Below are 10,600 nucleotides of genomic sequence, written 5' to 3'. Positions count from 1 at the left end.
CTGTAATTCACAAAGCCTGTGAATTGTGAGAAGTGAATACCAAAACAAATGTAATTTTTTTCATATATTGCACAGAATCATTACACATTACACAAACATATTCATTAAAGGGATTTTAAAGTATAGATTAAAAAAGTAATGATGATTCAAACATACAATATTAAGCATAAATATTTTGTGGATTGTTAAATAAGGGGGTTAGATATTTCATATCTTGGATAATTTGTTGGGCTTTTGGATTGTTGCAAACGCATTTTTTCTCCATTTAAAGTAGGGCATATAGGCTTCCACTATCAGAAATGATGCTAACACCTTGTGGAGAAATAATTTGATGGGGATAATCAGGGGAATACACACACAAACATAATAATAAATATATATAAACTCATATTAATACATATGTATGTGTATATATTTATATGTACATATATTTATATGTACATATATGTGTGTGTGTGTGTGTGTGTGTGTGCGTGTGTATGTAAATAACAACCGTATATACAGCCCATGAGACAAAGCTGTATCACAATCCTAGTGCTTTACTACTATTTTCCTGGTTATGAGATATGACTGCAGACAAAGTCTCAATACTATTAAGTGGACCTACATTAGTATATTTTTTCTATTCTAATGCTATATTATTAGAATATTTTAATATATTTTAATCTTATATTTTTATATGTATGTTTCAATTAAAAATTTTTTTCTGACTCTTGTATTAATGGTTTCCATTTTCTGATTAAATCACCTCTAATTTTATGTAATGCATCTAATATACTGTCTTTGTAAAGTATAAGTCTGTGAAGTGGACTTCTATGCTTAAAAGAATGAAAGACTTGATGTCCTCTTATTGTTTTGTTTCTTTTTCTTTCTTTTTTTTTCTTTTAAACGAGTGATTGAGACATGCAAGGTCAGTTTCTGCCAGGCCAGCATTCTGCATATCAAATGTCACTTCCCCCAAGTTATGAGTCTAACTCAATCTAAATGCCAAGCACCTCATCTACTAATTAATGGCATCTGCAGATTCCAAGCCTAGAATTTCCTTTGATTTGTTTCATGTTCAGACTTAAACTGTTCTTTAGGGATATAAGTATCCTTATTTCATCAGTCCTAATAAAGCTCAATTTATTCAAATCCCTTGCAAGAACTTGAGCATCTCACATTTAAAACATAGTGATTATTTCTAATCCTTGTTAAGGAAATCACTCTGACCATCACACCGTTGACATCTAGAGGAGCATATTCAGGGTTAGGGAATTCTTTTTCCCTAGCTGGAAAGTTGCATAGTATAAATGAACATAGCTCTAGATCAGCAGTTCTCATACTCGTCATGTAAGTGTAAGCAGCACCATCATCTGGAAGGCTGATTTAGACATAGATTGCTGAACCCAAGCCCAAGGTATCAGATTCAATTGGCCTGGGGTAGAGCCCAAAATATGCATTTCTAACAACTTCCCAAGTTAACCTCATGCTGCTGGCACCAAAACTGCACTTTGAGAATTATTGCTCTAGATCAAAATTCAAAACTCTTGCTTCTTACACTTGACCCTGGATTAAACATATAACTTTAAGTTTGTACCTTAGTTTCCCTGAGCTTCAAATTCCTCATTAGCTCTGTAACATAGGTCACATGCTAGGCAGCTGAGCTATGAAAGAGTGAACATACCAACGAACAATGGTCAGACCATACATAACAGTAGAACTCTATCCCCAAACCTCTGCAGCAACCAGCCCAGAAACCACAGCCTTTAAAGATGTTGGCCCAGAATATCAGGACTTGGACAACAACTTACAGCTTTTCTATTTTGACTGTTTTTACCTCAGGATTAACTAGAGAAAGCCAACTATGCTTCGCAAACCAACCACAATTCTAGTTAACACAACTCCAGTTTCCCATGTCAAAACATCCAGTTAGGACACACCTGAAGCCTTCCCTTCATTTTCACTCTGACAGTTTTCCATTTCCATGCTTGCCTTTGAATATCTGCCAAACATGAGTGACTGCGGCTGACTCCTTTGCTATAGAAAGCTTTGAATATTGATGAATATTATAGAAGGCTATTTAGCCTCTGTTTTTACACATTTGGGTGGTCTTAATTTGTTTTCACAGCTAGTACTGAACCAAAGTTTATAAGTTCAGTAGTATTTCTACTTCATCATACCCACCACCAGTAAAAATATTAATGCCAGAGTTGCATTTCTTTCCTGTACCTTTGTTTCACAGTTTTATAGGAGAGCCACCTTGTATGTGAAACATTGTTTATTTCCTGGAGAAAATATAGATAAGTCGTTGTAAGGAGATCACATTTTAGGGTAAAAAAAATGTACTTTACAACAATAGAGGTAAATACAGAGTATAATAATCATGCACACAAAGAGCACATAACCCAGACGTGGAGGAAGGAGGTAATCTTTCAGAGTGGATTCAGTATAAAATAATTATTAATAAGATACATTTCTACAGGTGTAGGATTGTAAGGAGAGTAATGATAAACTATCCCACAAAGAAAACTCCAGGCTCAAATTGCTTCACTAGTATTTTCTGCCAAACCTTTAAAGAAGAGATTGTACTACTTGTATAAAAATTCTTCTAAGAAATTGAAGAGTTGGTAATATTTTTCAACTCATTCTATGATGCCAGCATTTCTCTGATACCAAAACCAGAAAAAAGTGTTAGAAAGAAAGAACACTGTAGTCATAAAAGAAAAACATCTCTTATGAACATACGTGCAAAAGTTCTTACTACGATCTCAGCAAATTCAATCCAACAATACGTAAAATAACATCAAGGCCAACTGGAGTTTATATCAGGAATACAAGGGTAATTTAGCATTTACAAATCAATCAATGTAATTCCTTCTATGATACTTGTATTAGTCTGTTTTCGATTTGCTATAAAGAAATACCTGAGACTGGATAATTTATAAAGAAAAGGGGTTTAATTGGCTTACAGTTCCACAGGCTGTACAGGAAGCATGATGGCTTCTGGTGAAGCAGAAGTGGGCATGTCTTACATGGCCAGAGCAGGAGGAAGAGAGACACGGAGGTACCACACACATTTAAACAACCAGATCTTGTGAGCATTTACTCACTATCACAAGAGCAGCATTGAGGAAAAAATCTGCCCCCATAATCCAATAACCTCCCACCAGGCCCTACCTCCACCATTGGGCATTACAATTCTACATGAGATTTGGGTGGGATGTGATTGAATTATGGAGGAAGATCCAAACTATATCAGTGCTAAGAAAATAAGAAAGCAGAATCATTCCATAGACTCCAAAGGCATTTTACAGATCTAGCACCCATTCCTAATAAAACTTTGCAGCAAACTAGGAACAGAATGGACTTATTTTAGCTTGAAAAAGAGCCTATACAAAAATTCTACTTCCTAGTTAATTTACTAATTAAGTAGTAAATTAGTAATCATAATGCACTAGGATTCTTACATCCTAGTTAATAGTAAAACATTCAGTGCTTCCCACATGTAAGGAATAGGGAAAAGAAGACTACTCTAGAATTTGCATTTGTCGTTGCTACCTCCATGGAAAGGAATACTACTCAGTAATAAATAGGAACAATCCACTGAAACACACCACATAGATAAAATAATTACATTGAATGAAAGAAGTCAGAGGAGAAAAAAGGTACATATATACAAAATATTCTATTTATATAAAATTTGAGAAAATGAAAAGTAATCTGTAGTGAAAAATGGTGTATCAGTTGTTGTCTGGAAATGGGCTAGTTTGGAGGCAGGGAGTGAGGGAGGGAGGAATTACACAAGGGCCTGAGAAAACTAACGGGTAATTGATTTTTTCATTTTTGATCATAGTAAAGTTTTCAACTGTACAAATATATGTCCAAATATCACATTGTGCATTTCAAATATGTGCAGGTTATTTTATGTAAATGATATCTCAGTTGAGCTACTAAAAACAATTAAAAAAAAAACACAACAAAATGTAAAAGGGGGCTGGGCGCGGTGGCTCACACTTCTAATCCCAGCACTTTGAGAGGCCGAGGCAGTTGTATCATGAGGTCAGGAGACTGAGACCATCCTGGCCATGGTGAAACCCTGTCTCTGCTAGAATACAAAAAATTAGTCAGGCTTGGTGGGGTGCGCCAGTAGTACCAGCTACTCAGGAGGCTAAGGCAGGGGGAATGGCTTGAATCCAGGAGACAAGAGGTTGCAGTGAGCTGAGATCGTGCCACTGCACTCCAGCCTGGTGAAAGAGCAAGACTGTGTCTTTAAAAAAGTGAAAGGGAGCCAAGAGAATTTTAAATTTATTTTTTAAATTTGTCTTAGAACACTAGAGCATATTTCTCACAAATCTATGAACACTTCTTGCTATACTTGTGTAATTTTGTTCCACAGAATCATTGCTTATAGCAATATTATCTGTGCTGTGGTGGAGGTATTTACAGATAACTTTCTATAGTTACTCTGTACCTCGTACCCCTCTGACCGCAAAGAAAGAATGAGAGAATGATAAGGCAAAATATTAAATATTTTGAATTTATATAATGCACACACATCAATTATATAGTCACATACCCCATGAATCATACATATGTGTGTATGTATGTTTATAATATACATATATAGGTGTATATGGCTGGGCACAGTGGCTCACACCTGTAATCACAGCACTTTGGGAGGCTGAGACTGGTGGATCAGTAAGTTAGGAGTTTGAGACCAGCCTGACTACATGGTGAAACCCTGTTTTTACTAAAAATACACAAATTAGCCATGCATGGTGGCATGTGCCTGTAATCCCAGCTACTCAGGAGGCTGAGGCAGGAGAATTGCTTGAACCCGGGAGGTGGAGGTTGCAGTGAGCTGAAATCTCACCATTGCACTCCAGTCTGGGTGACAAAGCGAGACTCCATTTTAAATGTGTGTGTGTGTGTGTGTGTGTGTGTGTGTGTGTGTGTGTGTGTATTTATATTACACACAAAAATATATTTTGGGAATGTGGAGAACAAATAGTTGGACAAAATAAGCTTATTGTTTTATAAACTCATTATGAAGAAATGCATACTGAATTCACAGATATTATTTAGTGACTCATGTTTTTTAATAGGTTGAAAAATTCTTATTCTACTTACAGAGTATATCAATATCTATCATAAAACTCCCTATATCATTTTCCTTTCTCAAACAGTATCTGTCATTTAAACACATAGTGCTGTGTAGATTCCATTAAGTAGCATGTTTTTCGTCATAGAGGCCAATGAATACCATTGCATTCAGGTTTTCTCCAAGTTGCTAATAAAAGTTATATTGTGCAGCTTAGGCACTATAAAGACATCAAATAAAGAAATGTGCTTCATTCCTCCCTTCCCATCATGATTCTAATAGGACAATGAAAAGTTGTTTTAATTAAAATTCAGATTGTGCAGATAATAGAATGTCTCATTTCCTTTGATTTCTGTGCCCCTGCAGAAATGTGCTTGTCTCTGAAAGTGTCAGATGTTCCACATTTTCTTTTATTTCTTAGTATAAGGATGGAAGTTGAAATTTGAAGATTTTTCATGGAAAGAGATGATACAAAAAATGTGTATATGAAGAGGGGTTGGGGAAGCAAAGAGAAAATGTCACAACTCTGTAAGGATACTTCCTATGTCAATGCCCATTTCTAACAGATATGGAAATACATATCCAAGACAGGATGTCAATGCCCATTTCTAACAGATATGGAAATACATATCCAAGACAGGAAGTGACTCTCAAGATTGCAAAGTAAATTAGAAGAGACTCAGGAGTAAAATGTATTGCCTCTTGAAAGGCACCTAACTCAGCTAGGCTAGCAGAGGTTTTCTCACAATAGGACCTAATTAATGTTCTCTATCCACATTAATTAAAAGTGGGAAAGTTTTTTCCCCATTCTGTTGGTTGCCAATTTGCTCTAATGATAGTTTCTTTTGCTGTGCAGAAGCTCTTAAGTTTAAGTAGATCCCATTTGTCTATTTTGGCTTTTGTTGCCATTGCTTTTGGTGTGTTAGTCATGAGGTCCTTGCCTATGCCTATGTCTTGAATGGTATTGCCTAGGTTTTCTTCTAGGGCTTTTACGATGTTAGGTCTTATGTTTAAATCTTTAAACCATCTGGTATTAATTATTGTATAAGGTGTAAGGAAGGGGTCCAGTTTCAGCATTCTGCACATGGCTAGCCAGTTTTCCCAACACCATTTATTAAATAGGGAATCCTTTCTACATTGCTTATTTTTGTCAGATTTGTCAAAGATCAGATGGTTGTAGATGTGTGGCATTACTTCCTAGGCCTCTGTTCTGTTCCATTGGTCTATATCTCTGTTTTGGTACCAGTACCATATTTTGATTACTGTAGCCTTGAAGTATAGTTTAAAGTCAGCTGTAGCATGATGCCTTCAGCTTTTTTTTTTTTTTTTTTTTTGCTTAGGATTATCTTGGCTATACAGCCTCTTTTTTGGTTCCATATGAAGTTTAAGGTGGTTTTTTCCAATTCTGTGAAGAAAGTCAATGGTAGCTTGATGGAGATAGCAATAAATCTATAAATTACTTTGGGCAGCATGGCCATTTTCACAATACTGATTGTTCCTAACCATGAGCATGGAATGTTTTTCCATCTGTATGTGTCCTCTCCTATTTCCTTGAGCAGTGGTTTGTAGTTCTCCTTGAAGAGGTCCTTTACATCCCTTGTTAGTGTTTGCTAGGTATTTTATTCTGTTTGTAGAAATTGTGAATGGGGGTTCACTCATGATTTGGCTCTCTGTTTGTCTGTTATTGGTTTATAGGAATGCTTGTGAGTTTTGCAGATTGATTTTATATCCTGAGACTTTGCTGAAGTTGCTTATTAGCTTAAGAAGATTTGGGGCTGAGATGATGGGGTCTTCTAAATATACAATCATGTCATCTGTAAATAGAGACAATTTGACTTCCTCTCTTCCTATTTGAATACAATTTCTTTTCTTCTCTTGCCTGATTGCCTTGGCCAGAACGTCCAGTACTACGCTGAATAGGAGTGGTGAGAGAGGGCATCCTTGTCTTGTGCCAGTTTTCAAAGGGAATGTTTCCAGTTTTTGCCCATTCCATATGATATTGGCTGTGGGTTTGTCATAGATAGCTTGTATTATTTTGAGATACGCTCCATCAATACTTAGTTTATTGAGAGTTTTTAGCATGAAGGGCTGTTGAATTTTGTTTTTGTCTTAGGTTCTGTTTATGTGATGGAGTATGTTTATAGATTTGAGTATGTTGAACCAGACTTGCATCCCAGGGATGAAGCCAACTTGATCGTGATGGATAAGCTTTTTGATGTGATGTTGGATTCAGTTTGCCAGTATTTTATTGAGAATTTTCACATCAATGTTCATCATGAACATTGGCCTGAAATTTTCTTTTTTAGTTGTGTGTCTGCCAGGTTTTGGTATCAGGGTGATGCTGGTCTCATAAAATGAGTTAGAGAGGATTCCCTCTTTTTGTATTGTTTGGAATAGTTTCGGAAGGAATGGTCCCAGCTCCTCTTTGTACTTCCGATAGAATTTGGCTGTGAACCCATCTGGTCCTGGACTTTTTTGGTTGGTAGGATATTAATTACTGCCTTGATTTCAGATCGTGTTATTGGTCTACCCATCTGACAAAGGACTAACATCCAGAATCTACACAGAACTCAAACAAATTTACAAGAAAAAAAACCAACCCCATCAAAAGGTGTGCAAAATATTTGATCAGATACTTTTCAAAAGAACACATTTATGCAGCCAACATACATATGAAAAAAAGCTCATTATCACTGGAAAAATGTAAATTGAAACCATACCTCACATCAGTTAGAATAGCAATCATTAAAAAATCATGAGACAACAGGTGTTGGAGAGGATGTAGAGAAATAGGAACACTTTACACTGTTGGTGGGAGTGTAAATTAGCTCAACCATTGTGGCAATTACTGAAGAATCTAGAACTAGAAATACCATTTGACCCAGCAATCCTATTACTGGGTTTATACCCAAAGGATTATAAATCATTATATTAGAAAGACACATGCACACCTATGTTTATTGTGGCACTGTTTACAATAGCAAAGACTTGGAACCGATCCAAATACCCATCAATGATAGACTGGCTAAAGAAAATGTGACACATATACATCATGGAATACTCTGTAGCCATAGAAAAAGATTCATTTTTGTCCTTTATAGGGACATGGATGAACCTGGAAGCCATCATTCTCAGCAAACTGACAGAAGAACGGAAAACCAAACACTGCATGTTCTCACTTATAAGTGGATGTTGAACAATGAGAACAAATGAACACAAGGAGGGGACCATCACATACTGAAGCTTGTCAAGGTGTGGGTAGCTAGGGGAGGGATGAAAGGGAGTGGGAAGATTTGGTAGTGATAGCATTAGGAGAAATACTAATGTAGAGGACATATGGATGGATACAGCAAACCACCATGGCTCCTTTATACCTGTGTAATAAACCTGCACATTCTGCACAAGTACCCCAGAACTTAAAGCATAATAAATAAATAAATAAATAAATAAATAGGGAAAAAGGCTAAGAATCAGATATTAACTAAGACGTATACTGGGCAACAAGAGTAAAAGTTTGTCTCAAAAAAAAAAAAAGGTTTCTATTTATAACTTTTGCTCACTTTTTAAGGAGGTTATTAGTTTTTTTCTTGCCGATTGTTTGGTTTCCTTATTTATTCAACTAGTCCTTTGTCAGATGCATAATGTGGAAGAATTTTCTCCCATTCTGTAGGTTGCCTGTTTACACGGTTGATAGTTTCTTTTGCTGTACAAAAGCTCTTCAGTTTAAGTCTAATTCATCAATTTTTATTTTTGTTACATTTACCTTTGAGGCTTTAGTTATAAATGCTTTGACTAGGCCAGTGTCCAGAAGAGTATTTCCTAGAGTTTACTCTAGGATGTTTATAGTTTGGGGTCTTACAGGTAAGTCTTAATTCACATTGAGTTAATTTTTGTATATAGTGAGAGATAGGGGTTTCATTCTTCTGCCTATGAATAGCTAGTTTCTCCAGTATTATTTATTCAATAGGGTTTACTTTCCTCATTGTTTATTTTTGTTGGTTTTAAGAAAGATTATTTTGTTTTAGGTTGGTGGCTTTGTTTCTGGGCTCTCTACTCTGTTACATTGTTTTGTACCTATACTGTGCTGGTTTAGTTACTATAGTGTTTTAGTATAGGTTGAAATTAGATAATGTGATAGCTCCAGCTTTGCTCTTTTTGCTTATGATTGCTTTAGGTATTTTGGCTCTTTTTGCTGGTTCCATATGAATTTTAGAATTGCTTTTCCTAATTCTGTGAAAATTTACATTAGTAATTTGATAGGGATTGTACTGAATCTCTAGATTGCTTTGGGGATTATAGACATTTTAATAATATTGATTCTTCCAGTCTGTGACCATGGAGTGTTTGTTTCCATTTGTTTGTGTTTCCACAAATGGAAAAAAACACTCCATGGTCACAAGCTGGAAGAAATCCTCTATGATTTCTTTCAATCGTGTTTTATTTCTCCTTGTAGAGCTCTTTTACCTTCCTCATTAGATGTATTCCTTGGTATTTTATATTTGGCTATTCTAAGTGTGGTTGTGTTTTCGATTTAAGTTTCAGCTTGAATTTTATTGTTGTATAGAAATGCTACTGATTTTTTTCTGAATTTTCTTATCAGGTCTAAGAATCTTTTTCGAAGACTGTGATTTTCTAGGTCTAGAATCTATTGTTTGTAATCAGAGATCACTGGACATCCTCCTTTCCTATTTGAGTGACTTTTGCTTCATTATTTTACCTGATTTCACTGATTAGGATGCCAAGTACTATGAATATATGGAAACTCAACAACTAAGTTACTCCTGAATGAGTTTCAGGTAAGGAAAAAAATTAAGGTAGGATCAAAATAATATTTGAAACAAAAGAAAATAGAGGCATGACATACCAGATCTTCTGGGATACATCAGAAGGTGTTACGAGGAACATTTAAAGTAGTAAAGTCCTACATATAGAAAGATATCAAATTAACAACCTAACATCTCACATGACTATAAAAACAAGAATAAACTAAATCCAAACCTAGCAGAAGGAATAAAAATAACTAAGTTTAGAGTAGAACTGAATGAAATTGTGATCAACAATAAATACAAAGGATCAACAAAATGAAAAGTTGTTTTCTTTTGAAAGGATAAACAAGGTTGATAGACAGCTAGCTTGATTGACCAGGAAAGAGAGTATCCAAATAAACACGATGAGAAATGAAAAAGGTGACATTACAAATGATACCACAGATATACAAAAGACCTTCAGAGACTACTGTCAATATCTCTACGTGCACAAACTAGAAAACCTAGAGGAAGTGGATACATTCCTGGAAACAACCTTCAAAACCTGAATCAGGGAGAAACTGAAATCCTGAGTGAATTAAAATTTGAGTCAGTGACAAAAAAAAAAAAAAAAAAAAAAAAAATCTACTGGTGAAAAAGCCCTATATCAAATGTTTCCACAGCCCAATTCTACTAGAAATATGAAGAAGAACTGGTACAAATATTACTAAAACTATTCCAAGAAAGCAAAGAGAATGATTCACCTCTAAGT

This window comes from Saimiri boliviensis, chromosome 3 (assembly GCF_048565385.1).
Source record: "Saimiri boliviensis isolate mSaiBol1 chromosome 3, mSaiBol1.pri, whole genome shotgun sequence".
NCBI lineage: Eukaryota > Metazoa > Chordata > Mammalia > Primates > Cebidae > Saimiri > Saimiri boliviensis.
This window is presented reverse-complemented; position numbering follows the sequence as displayed.